Raw genomic sequence first — 17,026 nt, forward strand, 5'->3', positions numbered from 1 at the left:
TGAATAAAAAAGGGCAACAACCCAATATTGTGTAAGTGTGTGTAAACTCACTCAAGTCAAAACCAACATGTACTCCTCAAAGCTCTTATTAAGAGGGACTTATTTACAAACAAAAAGACAAGGTCGTAGCTTCAAAATTCATTTAAGGTAGCCTTTTCCGAGGCAGCCACCAAGGTGGCTTTCACACTTTCAAAGTGGTTGCTCTTTCTACCGGGGTACTAGCTTTCACTCATCCTATGAGATAGCTCTGTCTCTCATTAGGGCATAACTAGTATCTAACTTATGAGAGTAGCTTCATACTTCATAGGTGGTAGCTCTTTCCACCCCCAATGCACAAACAAAACAAACACACTTTTTTTTCAAAGAAATTCAAACAATAAACATGCTAAAATGGTCCCTTAAATGTTGAACTTGAGTTTCCATAAGGTTTAATGAATGAGTGGTGCAAAAAGTGATAACCGGGCAAAAATTCCTAAAAATTTAAGTAAAACTAGAGTATGATAGTATTCAATGTTAAAAATTCTCTTTAACTTAAGAATACAACCATTGCAACTAAGGTGAACCGCCATTGGCTACATGAGCATGAACAATGAATGCATAAGCATAGAACGTGTGCAATGTGAACTCCCCCAACTCCCTCCCACACTTAAGATGTACATTGTCCTCAATGTATGCATGCAACCGTAATAAAAAAGTATAACAATCAAAACATGTGTGTGGAGATGGGCAATTGAAACAATACTCCCTTGAACTTCTAGTGTACATTTGATGGAGCTATATTCCTTGAGGGGTAAGTTTCAATAGGTTGTGGAACACACATGGCCATGTGAAAAGCCACCTGACCGTGCCCATGACTATTCCTCAATTCCAAGACTCAAAAGACCATCTGCACATATACACAAGGGGTTTAATAAAGCTCAACAAAACAAATTAAATTAGAGTTTATAAAGATATGAAAATGAAATACAACTCGATACAACGAAAAAAGAACAACAAGATAAACTCAGAAGGAGAGTCCTTTCTGAGTAATACAAGTACAAAATAAGATGCAAAAATAAAATATAAAAACATAAAGACAAAGAAATATAAAGATGCCTCAAGCATCGGTATCCGGCTCTGCTGGCTCTACTGCTGTTGCTACTGGTGGTAGAGATGGTACTACTGGTGATGCTGGAGGTGTCGGTGGAGCATGGGTCTCATAACAAAAGGTGAGTTCATGTCTCGCTCTAGAATCTGTTGTAGTGTGTCGAGGTGCGCCATCACCTCGGCGTGGTTCGTAGCCTGTATCAAGAGAACCCCAGCAGGTTGCTCTGTAACACCCCTACAACAATCTCGAGCCTCTCAAAATAATCATGGGCTCAAGATGGAGAGAATATACGCCCTGGAGGTGGCTCCTATGCTGCGGGGGATACCTCGGTCTCCATATGCTCTTGCTGTAGTTAAGGAGCAGGCTCCGAACCCTCTGCGTCATCTCTCTCAACCTCGGCTAGCTCTGGTGGAGGCATGATCATAACACAAACACCATCTCTATACCTGATAAATGCTGTGTGTTAAGCATGCGAAGTATTCTTTCCTTACGTTGAGCATTACTTTTATCAAATTTTAGTACTAATACATGTATATTTGTGTTACTTTGGTGCATGTAGGGTTGTGGAGCCAAATATGTAAGAAAGAAACTAATATAGATCATGAATGCACTATTTGATGAAATCTTGGAAGGAACAAATGTGAAGACACAAGTCGGATGCAAAGATACGTGAATGTGTGCCAACCTCCATGTATTCAAGCAATCAATCACATGGTTTGGAAGGGCACAAAGGCAGTCACATTTGCGTATTCCAACTCGTGCAATGATAGCAAGATCTTCACTAATGAGTCTGTTTATTGAAGAAGCGACGTGATTTATGGCATAAACATGTGCCCGTTTATGTTACCTCGATGAAAACATGGAATGGATAGCATTTTAAAGGACAATGTAGCAGGTACTGCAGCAAAATACTATAGTAAAACACTAGCAAAAAACTATAGCTGTTACCATTCACAGCCCATAGAAATCAAGATTCCAGAGAATCCACATGCCCGTATTGAATTTCCACAGGGGCATGTGCAAAATTCCACAGGGGCGTGTGGAACATCCACAAGGCCGTGTGAATGCTCGATTCCAACCTATTTAAAGCCTTGATTCAGTCCGATTTGAGGATCCTTTTCCCCATCTTTTCTCCAACTCTTGTGAGGATTGCTGCTAGGGTTCAGAGATGTATTGGCAAGGCTTTTAGAGTGGTTCTATGGCTTCAACACTGTGTTTCTCTTGGAAGATAGCTATTGGGGAAGCTTTCGTCAGCACCGATCCAGCGAGGTGTAACCTAGGCTTGACGAGGGGACATTTAGCAAGAACGAGGCTACTCCACAAGACTATCGACAAGACTACGAGGGGGTTTTCTTATAGATTTCTTGTTTTTACTTTCGATTTTACTATTGATTGTATCTTACTCCATGGAGAGCTAAACCCCTAGTGGGTACTTGGATTTGTGAACCCTAGGATGTATTTGTTTCATTAACCTATTATTACGCTTTCCTTAATTGATGTTTTAAATTAAGTTACAATCTTGAATGCTTATTGAATGATTTCTCCCTTATAGTGATACTAGGGTTGAGAGTTTATATTGGTAATATTTGTGTGTGAGTGACACACCACGAGGGTTAGATAAAGCTAGATTGGAGAGGGTCGAGTGGGTGAGTCGAGAGGTAACAGAGCGTCCCCTTTCCCTTCCGATGTGATTTATCATACCTCTATTTGCTAGAGTTCTTTGCGGTCACAATAGAGTGAAGTGCTAAAGGATGAACTCCGTTGGGGTTTAGTTGTACGAGCGACAGAGTGAAGCATTGAAGTGAACTTTAGTATCTGGGACTTAATTGTGACTAGGGGCCTTTCGCATGGACCAAAGGGTTAGGTCTACATATAGGAATATGGTTTATCACTTGTAATTCCTAGAGCTTCTTAGGACCTTGCACAATGTGAGGTATTGAGACTGATCGATTTCTCCGTCGGGGCATAGTGTAGAGTTAGTCACGGTTGACCTTAGGTTTGGGATCATGTATTTTAGGATGTCCATGACTCATTGAGCATAAGTTAGGAAGCATAATAGATGGTTTTGCCCTTGAAGCTATAATCCTAAGAGGAACAATATCCAAGTACCCCACTTCTTATCGATTGCCTTTCCTCTCACTTATTTGTGCCTCTCTTTCTTATTTCTTTTATTTTGTCTACATTACATCTTATCAACATAATCATTGTTTCGTCTTCACTTGGTTAAGTTGAAATCTTGGAGTTTCTATTTCTTATTCCCTGTGGATACGATACCCCACTCACTTGGGATTTATTACATCGACAAACCCGTGCACTTACGGGTCTCACGAAAGGGGTGTGTCAAGTTTTTGGCACCGTTACCGGGGAATAGGCGTTTAGAGATACTCTGCACTGCGCTATCTTAGCTATTCATTTATTCATTCTATTTCACATCTCCTTATTCTATCATCATTCAGATTTGTTTTCTTTTTTTTGGTGCAGCTCCAGGTTATGACCCGAGGGAACACTTCTATATTCATTGAAGGTGATCCTGAACTTGAACGTACACTTACAAGAAGAGGTAAAGAACTTGTACAAGAACCGTCCAATCAAGCTGAAACAGAAGTTGAATGGTTAGACAATATGGCAGAGCAGAATGAACAATAGAGAACACTTTCCGACTATGCCAGACCCTCAGTTTTGGGCACACAATCCAGTATTATGCAACCCCCGATTACAGCTCCAAATTTCGAGCTAAAGTCGGCATTCATCCAGATGATTCAGTAGTTAGCTCAGTTCAATGGTTTAACCGATGAGGATCCAAAAAATCACATCGAAAACTTCTTGGAAGTTTGTGAAATACTGAAGATCAACGGAGTTTTGGATGATGCTATCAGATTGAGGGCTTTCCCATTCTCTCTCAAAGGAAGAGCTGAGCAGTGGCTTTATTCCTTGCCAAAAGCATCCATCACGACTTGGAATGAGATGGTCGAAGCTTTCCTTGCAAGATACTTCCCTCTGGGAAAGTCGGCAAAGCTTCATAATGAGACATCGTTGTTTGTTGAGATGGAGCTTGAATCCTTGTTTGAGATGTGGGAGTGATTCAAGGATCTCTTGCGGAAGTGTCCACAACACGGATTTCCCGAATGGATGATCATTCAAACTTTTTACAACAGGTTGAATCCAAGTACAAGACAACTTCTAGATGCCGCTGCAAGAGGTACAATATGGAGCAAGACCCTTGATGAAGCCTGACAGTTGGTAGAAGAAATAGCCATGAATAGCTACCAATGGAATGCGAGGGAAAGGAAGAAAGTGGTTGGACTCCATAAGATCGATGCAGTTACATCCTTGGCAGCCCAAGTAGAGGCATTGAGAAAGAAATTGGATACATTAACTTTACCGAGGATGACTGCTATCACAAGTTGTGATTGTTGTGGGGGTTCACATATACCGTCTAATTGTCCTATCTCGATTGCTACTTCAGCCCCAACTGAACAAGTAGATTTTGTGGGTAACTCAGGAAGGGTACAAGGTAATCCTTATAGCAACACCTACAACCAAAGGTGGAGGAACCACCCGAATTTCTCATGGAGTAACCAAGGGCAGCAAAAGGCCATGGAACTACTTGGTTTTTGATAAGTGCTTGTACGATATGAATGCGAAGCGTTCTTTCCTTATGTTGAGCATTACCTTTCTTGGATTTTTACACTAATATGTGTGTTTTTATGTTACTTTTATGTAGGTTGGGTTGTGAAACCAAGTATGAAGGAAAGAAGCCAATGTGGATTACAATGCACCGATTTTGGAGGAAATCTTGCTAAGGTTCAAACGCGAAGACATAGGTCGATGTGAGATGCTAGAGTGTGTGCCAACCTCCTCGTATTCGAGTTTGGCACATCCATTTGGAGGGGTACAAAGGCAGTCACACTCGAGCATTCCGACCTATGCACATAGAACAAGAGCTCCACCAACGTGCCTATCATTGAAGAAGCAAGTGATCCACGACGTGAACGTGTGCCCGTTTGCGTTACTCCGATGGAAGTATGGATTCGGAAAGCTATTCAGGCCGGATACTGTAGCAGAGCATTGTAGTAACACGGTAGAAATTTCTGTAGTAGTACTATTCACAGCCAGCCGAGAAAATAGGAGTTCAGAGGATCCACACGGGCGTGTGGAAATTAGCCACGCCCGTGTGGAAATTCCGCACAAGCGTGTGAAGCATCCACGCCCGTGTAGTCGCCCGATTCCAGCCCTATTTAAAGCCGAATCAGCCTCAATTTTTAGTATTCTTTTCTCCATCTTTTCCGCAACTTGAGAGAGGGCTTCGGCTAGGGTTTTGAGGGGTATTGGCTAGGTTTTGGAGAGGTTCTCTGGCTCTGACATCGCGTGTTATTTGGAAGAAGGTTATTGGGAGAGCTTTCATCGGCACCGATCCGGCGAGGTGTATCCTAGGCCGGACAAGGATCCTTTGGACGAGTAGAAGACTCTCCACAAGACCATCGACACGACCATCGAGGGGTTTCTTTATGGATTCATTGCTTTTACATTCTATTTCTTTGATTGTACTTAGCTCCATGGAGAGCTAAACCCCTAGTGGGTACTTGGGTATTTGTGAATCCTAGGATGTATTCGTTTCTTTGAATCTCTTTATTATGCTTTCAATAAATTGATTTTTATTTTGAGTTCCAACCTTGAATGCTTGATTGTATGAACATTTCCCCTAGAGTGACACTAGGGTTGAGAGTTCTTGTTGGTAACCTCGTGAGTGATTGACACACCACGAGAGTTAGACAAAGCTAGGTTGGAGAGGGTTGAGAGGGTGAGTCGAGAGGTACAGGAGCGTCCCCTTTCCCCTCCGAAGTGATAGATTCTACCTCCGTTCCTCGAGTTCTTTGCGGTCATAATAGAGTGAATGGTCTAAGGGATGAACTTCCTCTGGGGCTTAGTTGCACGTGCAACGGAGTGAAACGTTGAGTTGATCTTATTATCTAGGACTCAATTGTGGTTAGGGACCTTCCACCTGGACCAAAGGGTTAGGTTGATAATTAGGAAGAGATTTATCACTTGGAATCCCTAGAGCTTATTGCAACTCTATGCGAGTGCGAGGTGTTGAGATTGTTCGATTTCTCCTCCGGGACATGTATAGAGTTAGGCATAGTTGACCTTAGATTTGGGACTATGTAATTAAGGATTTCCATGACTCACCATTGCATTGATTAGGAAGCATGATAGAGGGTTCTGGCACTTGAAACAATTATCCTAGGCGGAGCATTATCCGAGTACCCCATCTTTATCGATTGCCTTACCCCCTTCTTTACTTTTGCTCTCTTATTTGTTGCTTTTATTGTTGAGAATTGAATCATTGTCACACTCATCATCATTGATCTTTCACATAGCTAAAAATCGAATTAAGTATTTTTATTCCCTACTCCCTGTGGATTCGATACCCGCTCACCCGGGATTATTACTTCGACAAACCTGTGGACTTGCGGGATATACGCAAGGGGACCTTGTCAGTTTTCAACAACAACAAGCCCCAAACATGGAGAAAAGAGTTTCAGGCTTGGAGACCCGATGACTGATCTAGAGAAAGCTTTGACCAGATTTGTTCAATCATCGGATACACGTTTTCAGTCGGTCAAAGCTACACTTCGCAACCACACCGCTTCGTTGCACAATTTAGAGAATCAAGTGGGGCAAATTTTGAAGTCTCTATTGGAGAAACCACAAGGAAGCTTGCTGAGTAACACCGAGACCAATCCACGAGAACATGTGAAGGCGATCACTTTGAGAAGTGGTGATGAGGTCGAGGGTAGGCTTCCTAGTGAGAAGTCCAATGTTGAAGCACCCGAGGTTATGAAGGTTGAGGAAAGAGCAAACAAAGAAGAACTACCAAAATGATGAGTAATACAAGATGTTCTTGGGTCTATCCAACCAATTGCACATCAACATTCCTTTTGTGGAGGCATTGTCTCAAATGCCTCGGTATGCTAAAGTCTTGAAAGACCTTTTGACCAACAAGAGGAAGTTGGAAAAGAGTGCATCGGTGATTCTAGATGCCTCTTGTCCAGTGGTGTTGCAAAAGAATATGCTAAACAAGAAGAAAGACCCCTGAAGCTTCATCATCCCGTGTAACATTGGCAATTTGGGTGAAGAAATGGCATTGGTGGATTCAGGGGCCAGTATCAACGCTATGCCATACTCGTTCTTTCAAAAGCTAGGCTTGGGAAAGCCTAGGCTCACTCGGATGACATTACAATTGACAAACCGAACGATGAGACATCTGAGGGGCACCATTATAGATGTGCTTATCAAAGTAGACAAGTATATATTTTTTGCAGACTTTGTAATGTTGGACATCGATGAGGATGCGGATGTTCCTTTGATACTTGGGAGGCCTTTCTTGCGCACTTCCAAGGCATTGATCAACATGGACGGTGGGGAGTTGACACTGAGGGTGGGCGAGGACAAGTTGACCTACCACCTCGCCGAAGCCATGCGACATTCTCTTGACTTTGATGATACTCTCTACTTTCTTGACAATACTGATGAACTAATCGATGAATATGCGCAAAAAATTTTGACTCCAGACCCGTATGAAGGGTTACTAGACCAATAAGTGGAGGAGGAAGAATGACACGACCGAATATGCATGTAAACCGCAAGTGCACGGGTGTCGAAGTAATAAATCCCAGGTGAGTGGGTATCATAGATACAGGGAATAGTGAATAAAAACACAACGATTGCTATCTAACGATGATGAGAATAAATCGATGGTATAATGAATGAGATTTATATAAAAAGAGATAAAAGAAATAAGAATGAGAGGCACAATAAAATTGAGAGATAAAGCAATCGATATAAATGGGGTACTCGGATATTGTTTCACCTAGGACAATTGTTTCAAGTGCAGAACCAACTATTATGCTTCCTAATTAATGCATTAATGAGTCGTGGAAATCCTTCAATACACGGTCCCAAATCTAAGGTCAACCGTGACTAACTCTATACCATGTCCTGGAGGAGAAATAGAACAATCTTAACACCTTGCACTCGGATAGAATCGCATAGAGTTCTAGGGATTCCTAGTGATAAACCCTCTTCCTAGATATAGACCTAACCCTTTGGTCCAGGTGAAAGGTCCCTAGTCACAATTAAGCCCTAGGTGCTAAAATCACTTCAAATCTTCACTCCGTTCCCTCTATAACTAAGCCCCAGCAAAAGGTCATCCCTTAGCCCATTCACTCTACTATTACCGAAAAGAACTCAAGAAAATGGAAGTAGGATAAATCACATCGGAGGGGAAAGGGGGCGCTCCGCTACCGCTCGACTCACCCTCTCGGCCCTCTCCATTCTAGCTTTGTCTAACCCTCGTGGTGTGTCACTCACTCACAAGGGTTACCAATATGAACTCTCAACCCTATTGTCACTCTAAGGGAGGATTCAATAAATCAAGCATTCAAGATTAGAACTTAAATAAAACATCAATTAATGAAATCATAATAGAAGGTTTAATGAAACAAATACATCCTAGGATTCACAAATCCAAGTACCCACTATGGGGTTTAGCTCTCCATAGAGCTTGTTACAATCAACAATGAAATCGAATGTAAAAACAAGTAATCCATAGAAAACCCCCCTCAGTAGTCGTGTATATGGTCTTGTGGAGTGGAATCGTCTCCTCCAAAGGTCCCCTTGTCCAACCTAGGGTACACCTCACCGAATCAGTGCCAATGAAAGCTCCCCTAATAACCATCTTCAAAGTGGAGCGCGATGTCAAAGCCATAGAACCACTCCACAACCCTTGCCAATACCTCTCAAAACCCTAGCCGCCACCATGTTGAAAGTTGGGGAAAAGATGGAGAAAGGAATGCTAAAATCAGGCTGAAAACGGCTTTAAATAGGCTGGAATCGGGTATCCACATGGGCCTGTGGATGTTCCACATGCCTGACACATTCGAATATGCTTGTAAACCGCAAGTGCACGGGTGTCGAAGTAATAAAATACCCGGTGAGTCGGGTAGTCAAATCCACAGGGAACAAGGCTACTAGTACTAACTTCTTCTCTGCTTTCTAGCCTAATGATAAATGGAAAAGTGTGGTGATCTAATGTGCGAAGAAATGAATACCGGAGACGAATATGCAAGGGTGAAATGGATGGAGATCTCAATCAGTAAAAGTGGGGTATTCGGGCAATGCTCCCCCTAGGATTCAGGTATTAGCTACCGTATGAGCAAAGTGTTTCTATGAAGAGTAAGTTAAGTCGTGGAAATCCAAATATAATCGGATCCAGCCTCCCGATCATCGATACTAGTCCCTACGAGGTCTTGGTGGAGAAATCACTCAATCTCAACACCTCACACCACATATGACCGCAAAGCACTCTAGGGATTGCAAGAGGTGTATCCGATTCCTAAAGATTGATCTAACCCTAATTTCCGGTGAAGGATCCTAACCCCCTACAATGTCCCGACGGAGAAATCTCTCAATCTCACGCCTCACACCAAATATGGTTGCATAGAGCTTAGGGAACGGAGATAGAATACACCAATCGGAGGGGAAAGGGAAGGCTAACTATCTCATGACTCGCCCTCTCAACCCTCTTCAATCTTGAGATTCTAACCCTAATGGAGACCTCTCTCTCACCAAGATAACAAATCATGCAAACCAAATAACCAAAAGATCAATAAGGCAAGCAAGCATTAGGCAATCAAGATTAAAACTTAATCAAACTCGGATTAAATAGAAACACTAAGCAAATCCACAAAATATGAGAATCCTAGGGTTCACAAGCCCAAATACCTTCTAGGGTTTTAGTTCTCCATGGAGCAACATACAAAATACACCATTAATGAATGAAAGTACATTAAAACCATAGAAATAAACCCCCTTATATATGAACTGATGGCCTTGATCGAGAGCTTCGACGTCTTGAAGGACCCACTCCGAAGCTAGGTTCACCGATGGCTTCCTTGATGCTATGACGGAGGAGGAATCGATCAAAGTTGGTGACGAAGCGCTTCAAAAGCCACAAAGACCTCCTCTCCAAACTCTAGCCCTCTCACCCCTCAAGAGCCGCACAAAAGATGAGAAAGAATAGGGCAAAACGGCTATTTATAGGCCTTAGACCGCATTTGTCACGTGCCCCCACGCGCCCGCGTGGGCTGCAGGAACTTTTCACAAAACGCGATCCGAACACTCTTCTCTTGAGGCCACATGTCCGGGCACACGTCCATGTGGTAGGCTATAAAACTTTTCTTCATCGACATATCTTTGAGAGATCTTGCAATCTTCACAAAGAGAAGGAACATGAAGATGTGGCTGCCTTTGTGCCCTTCCAACTAGTGAATTGACTTGAATCTTCTTGGAAGTTGGCACACATCTCCATGTTTATGAACTCCTCTCGTGTCTTGGTCCTTGAATTGAACAAGAACTCCCAACATTGTGTCTTTATAGCCTATCTTTGCTTCCTTTTTACTCTTCAAGTCATTCACAACCTATATGCATAAAAGAACACCAAATACACAATATGAGGCATAAACCATGGTAAAAATGATGCTCAATGCATGTAAAACATATATAAAAATATGTCTACTCAGGCACTTATCAAACTCCCCCACACTTAAGTCTTTGTTTGTCCTCAAGCAAAATTAAACATTAAACTCATGGAAAGAAAAGAGAAGTGCTTGGCCTTAGGTTCACCAAAAGAGTACAAGAATAAAATTCTACAGACATGGAGAGAGTCAAACACCAGACAAAACAATCAATGCTCTAGGAAATAATCCAATCAAAAATGAAAGTGATAAAATCCGAATGCGTGTGTGTGTGAAAAACTCAACTCATGTCAACACTATGTCCACTAACAAGTTCTTATTAACATGGGACTTATTTATAAACACAAAGAATAGGTAGTAGCTTCACACAACCTCAAAGGTAGCCCTTTCCCAAGATGCCTCCCGAGTGGCTTTCACACTTTAGAGGTGGTATCTCTTTGTACCAAGGATGGTAGCTTTCACACATCCCAGGAGATGGCTCTTTCTCTCATTAGGGCATAACAAGTATCCGACTTATGAGAGTAGCTACATACATCATGGGTGGTAGCTCTTTCCACCCCTATGTACAAACAACAAACAATTTCCAATTCTTTTTTTTTTCATTTTTTTTCAAATAAAAACTAGCACACTAAAGTCCCAAACATAATGAACTAGAGTTTTCATAGGTCTAATGAGCGAGAAAACTTCACAAAGAGCAATCGGACAAAAATATTCAATAAAAATTGGATAAAAACTAGAGCATGATAAAATCCATGTTTATAACCTCCAAAAACTAAGAATTAAACTCTTAACCCTAAGGTGAACCTTCATTGGCAACAAGAGCATGCTCATGAAAACACAAGTAAAAGTCATGTATAAGGTGAACCCTCCCCCACACTTAAGATGTACATTGTCCTCAATGTACGCATGCAAGCACAATAAAATAATAGCAATGGAAGCATAATGTGTGTGGGAATGCAAGTAAAACAATACTCCCCTGAACGCCTCATTAATCGTTTGGTGAAGTCTAACTCATGGGCGTGTTGTATGGATTGTGAAGCTCACACGACCATGTGACAACATCACATGACCATGTCTATGACTAAAACACCATCAATATCACTCTCAAGGACATCTGCACGTAGACAAGGGGTTCAGTGAAGCTCAACAAAATAGAATAGATGTACGAGTTCTTATAAGTAAACACATGAAGCACAAACTTGCACAAACAAAACAAAACACAAAGTTAACTAAAGTCTCAAAGATAAAATAAAGAAAAACTAAAAATGAAAACAAAAGTAAAGAAAACTAAAGAATCATGAGTGGGGCGCCTCAAGCATCGATGTCATCTTTTGGTGTTTCAAAAGAATGTTCCCATCCAAGGTTAATCGTATACGATCAAAGCTTTTCGGTCCTTGGTGGCATACCTGCAATAAAACTGCCAAAGAAATGCAAATTAACATGAAATGGCAAGCTGCAGGAATCCACACGGGCGCGTGGAAAATCCACGCGCCTGTGTGGGCTATTCTGAGCATGAAATCAGCCCACGCTAGCACGTGGAAAATCCACGCGACCGCGTGGAATGCCCAAGGGGTCGCATGGATTTTCCACGCGCCCGCGTGGGCTTCCTGGGCACAATTTTCAGCCCACGCGGTCACGTGGGCATCCCACACGACCGCGTGGGACCTATTCTATGACCAAAAATGCCATGCAGACCCTCAACGGCACTCCAAAACTCTTATAAAAGCATTCTCAAGCATATTAAGGTGATTTCCATGAAGAACAATGCATAAGAACCAAGATATCCATATAAATTTTGAAAAATCGAGGCATGGAGAAGGTTAGGAAAATGAGAGCTTACCGGTGTGAATTGAGTAATAAAGTATGATTAAATGGCCGGCAAAACCCTTCGAAACCTTTTCATGACCAAGGAAAAATGTTTGGGGGTGTGGGTGTGTAAGAAAGATGAAGGGATGTGTGAATGAAAATTGTGAATAGTGGTCCTCTTCATCAATTTACCCCACATGGGGGTGTGAAAACTCCACATGGGGGCGTGGGCACTGCACACGGGCGCGTGGAAATTTCATGCGCCCGTGTGGGCTGCAGAATTTCTACAGAAACACATCCATAGAGATATTTACATAAAATTAAGTCCAATTTCCCAACTAAAAACATGAATATCATCCTAAACCATGCCACACACATACATTTAAACTAAAACACCAAAAATCTTCATGAAGAACTCAACACCAACAAAAATTCATCAAAGCACCCACTCATGAATTTATTACTGCAGAAATGAAAATCTAAACTAGAAAACATTTAAAAACTTGGGTTGCCTCCCAAGAAGCGCTTGTTTTACATCACTAAGCTTGACGTACCTCTTCCTTACCTTATGGAGGCTTGAAAAGAGTGTGTTCCTCCCGACTAGACATTGCATAGCTACTTCATTTAAACCAAGAATCTAGTTGTCCGGGTGGAATATTAATTGGAGAGTCCAACCATCTTATTTTTGGCCTCCAAGGAAACAATTTCGGTTGGGAATTGTCCAAGCTTAGCATAGGTGGGTCATTGGATGGCTTCAATCTCCTACCCACATCTTCTTCCCTTCCCAAAGTCTCTTTCTTGCATTGTAAGAGTTGATCAATCCCAAAGAGAAATGCTTGTTCCATTACCTTGGGGTTTGCTTCTTCTTGTGCATTTTCAACTTGAAAGGAACATGAGACTAGCAAATCCCCTTGAAAATTTCCTCGCTCACAAGCATAATCTTCATTCACACAATCCAAAATCTCAAAATGATATTCAATTTCTTTCTTCTCATTTTCTACACCAATGTACTCAATTTGCCCAACTTCTTCAATTGTGCTCATGGGCTCATCATGTCCCGGTGAAACTTGCCTTGCTTGTTCAACTTCTTCTTTTGCCTTGTAGTGAAATTCTTACAGTAAAGCTGATACAGTACTATTGCTACATTACTTTTCACAAAATGCGATCCGAACACTCTTCTCTTGAGGCCACATGTCCGGGTACACGTCCATGTGGTAGGCTATAAAACTTTTCTTCATCGACATATCTTTGAGAGGTCTTGCAATCTTCACAAAGAGAAGGAACATGAAGATGTGGCTGCCTTTGTGCCCTTCCAACTAGTGAATTAACTTGAATCTTCTTGGAAGTTGGCACACATCTCCATGTTTATGAACTTCTCTCATGTCTTGGTCCTTGAATTGAACAAGAACTCCCAACATTGTGTCTTTATAGCCTATCTTTGCTTCCTTTTTACTCTTCAAGGCATTCACAACCTATATGCATAAAAAAACACCAAATACACAATATGAGACATAAACCATGGTAAAAATGATGCTCAATGCATGCAAAACATATATAAAAATATGTCTACTCAAGCACTTACCAACTCCCCTTTGTAATTTTCACATGGGCGTGTCGAATTTCCACACGCCGGTGTGGATTCTCTGGAATTCTGATTTTCAGATGACTATGAATAGTAAGTGCTACAGTAAATTGTTACATTGATATACTATAGTAATCTACTACAGTACCCCCATCAAAAACACTTCCGAATCCACTTTTCATCGAGGTAACATAAACAGGCACACGTTTATGCTATAGATCGCGTCGCTTCTTCAATAAATGTGTTCATTGGTGAAAATCTTGCTATCATAACACAAGTTGGGATACCCAAATGTGACTGCATTTGTGCCCCCCCAACTCATTGTCATGGCTTGAATACATGGAGGTTAGCACACATTCACGTATCTTAGGGCCCCACTTGTGTCTTCGCGTTTGTTGCTTCCAAGATTCCACCAAATAGTGCGTTCATGAGCTACTTTTGTCTTTTTTTCTTAATACTTAGCTTCACAACCCTACATGCTCAAAAGAACAGAAATACACATGTATTAGCGCTAAAACCTTATAAAAGTAATGCTCATCATAAGAAAAGAACACTTCGCATTCTTATCACACAAGCACTTATCAAACTCCCCCACACTTAAGCTTTAGCTTTTCCTCAAGCAAAAATTAAAACATTGAAGAATAGATGAAGGAAATATTGGAAGTGTTTGGCCTTACGTTCACCAAAGCATATAAAGAGAGCATTCTACAAGTAAGGAAAATTTCAACATTAAATACGAAAAATCAATGCTCTAGCTAAAAACTTGAATCAAAAAGGACAACAAACCTGAAATTGTGTAAGTATGTGTGCAAACTCACTCAAGTCAACCCAAAGTATACTCCTCAAAGTTCTAAGTATAAAGGACTTATTTATCTACACAAAGTAACACAAATTAAAAAGGTGGTACTAGCTTCACACATCCTCTAAGGTAGCCCTTTCCAAAGCAGCCGCTAAGGTAGCTTTCACACTTTCGAGGTGGTAGCTCTTTCTACCGGGGTTGTAGTTTTCACTCATCCCATGAGATAGCTCTCTCTCATTAGGGCATAACTAGTATCTGACTTATGAGAGTAGCTTCATACTTCATAGGTGATAGCTCATTCCACCCCCAATGAACAACTAAACAATCTATTTTTTATCTATTTTTTTTCTTTCTTTTTCGTTTTCTTATTCTTTTTTTTTCTGCAAAATAACACAAGATACAAAACTAATTAGTCCCTTAAACATCGAACTTGAGTTTCCAAAAGAGTTTCATGAGTGAGTGGTGCACAAATATTCATCGGGCGAAAATTCCTAGAAATTCAAGTAAAAATTAGAGCATGAGAATATTCAATGTTAAAATTTCTCTTAAAATAAAGAATACAAGCATTGCAACTAAGGTGAACGACCATTGGCTACATGAGCATGTATGTCAATCAAAATTTATATAAAGTACATGTGCAATGTGAACTCCACCATACACTTAATATGTACATTGCCCTCAATGTACGCATGCAAACACAATAAAAGTAATACAATTTAAAACACATGTGAGAGTGGGTAATTGAAACAATACTCCCCTGACTCCTAGTGGTGCGCTTGATGGAGCTAAATCCTTTGTAGTGAAGTTCTGACGGGTTGTGAAGCACACACGGCCAAGTGTAAAACACCTTGACCGTGTCCATGACTAGTTCTCAATTCCCATACTGAGAAGATCATCTGCACGCATACACAAGGGGGTTCAGTGAAGCTCAATAAGCAAAAATGACTCGAGTATATAAAAGATAGAGAAATGAAATACAACTCGAGACAAAAATAAAAGATAAACTCAGAAGGAAGATCCTTTCTGAGTATACAAGTTCAAAATAAAATGTAAAAATAAAATACTAAAAATAAGAACAAAGAAGGTAAAGACGCCTTAAGTGTCGGTGTCAATTGCTGGTACATTTGTTGCCGCTGCTAGTGAAGATTATGCTAGTGCTGCAAAATAAATGAAGATTGGGCGAAGAAAGAGAAAGAGAAGCTTAAAGATGAAATAAAAATGAAGGAATAGAAAACGGCCAGAAAACTCAAGTATCAACCCTCTAAAATGACTGTAAGAGGTCGGGAGAGTGCAAGGATGCGTTCACAGTATGTTTGGGAGTGAAAAGATGAAAAGACAAAATAAATTTATAAAGAGAAAACGTAGCCTTTTAAGTTTTGTACATCCACATGGCCGTGTGGAAATGATCACATGCCTGTGGGTAATTTCCGCACGGGCGTGTGTCTTCCTATAGAGATTTAGAGATTTTTCCCGAGAAGACACAGGGGTGTCGACTCGCCCCTGTGGATGATCCTATAACAAGTTCACGGGCGTGGATAATTTCCACACGCCCGTGTGGTTCTCTGCAGAAGAGCTCTCCTCCATCCCAAAAATACACAATGGCGTGTGAGTGCCCCTGTGAGCTGGTCCTATGAAGGTCCACGCCCGTATGGAATTTCTACACGGCCATGTGCTATACTTAGAGAGTTTTCTCGGTTGGACAGAGAAGCCACAGGGGCGTGTGTCTGCCCCTGTAGGTCGAGCACACGGGTAAGGGGAATTTTCACACGACCTTGTGGGTGTGTTCAGAAGCATTGAGTTATTTTCCTGAGAGCACACAGGGGCGTGTGTCGACCCCTGTGGGTATCTACTGTGGAGTCACACGCGCGTGGGTAATTTTCACACGCCTATTTGGATATAATGAATTTTAAGAGACGCTGGTTTTCTTTAAAATCTCTTTGCGTTGCTTCATCGTTACATTCTCGATCTCTCAGAACACTCTTAACCACTTTCTCGACCTCGCACTGCTGATTTAGAAGGGTTGTACTTGATTTTCTGGCCATTTTCGAAGCTTTCATATTCATCTTGTTGGTAAACTTTTAATCCTTTTTTCTTCACCATTAGTTGTTTTTATTGGATTAAAGCTGGTGTATGTGCTTGGATTTTTCTCTAAAAGTGTAATTGCATGCTTACGACACTGACGCTTGACGCATTTTTCTTCTAGTTTCTTTATGTTT

Source organism: Dioscorea cayenensis, chromosome 18 (genome assembly GCF_009730915.1).
Source record: "Dioscorea cayenensis subsp. rotundata cultivar TDr96_F1 chromosome 18, TDr96_F1_v2_PseudoChromosome.rev07_lg8_w22 25.fasta, whole genome shotgun sequence".
Classification (NCBI taxonomy): domain Eukaryota; kingdom Viridiplantae; phylum Streptophyta; class Magnoliopsida; order Dioscoreales; family Dioscoreaceae; genus Dioscorea; species Dioscorea cayenensis.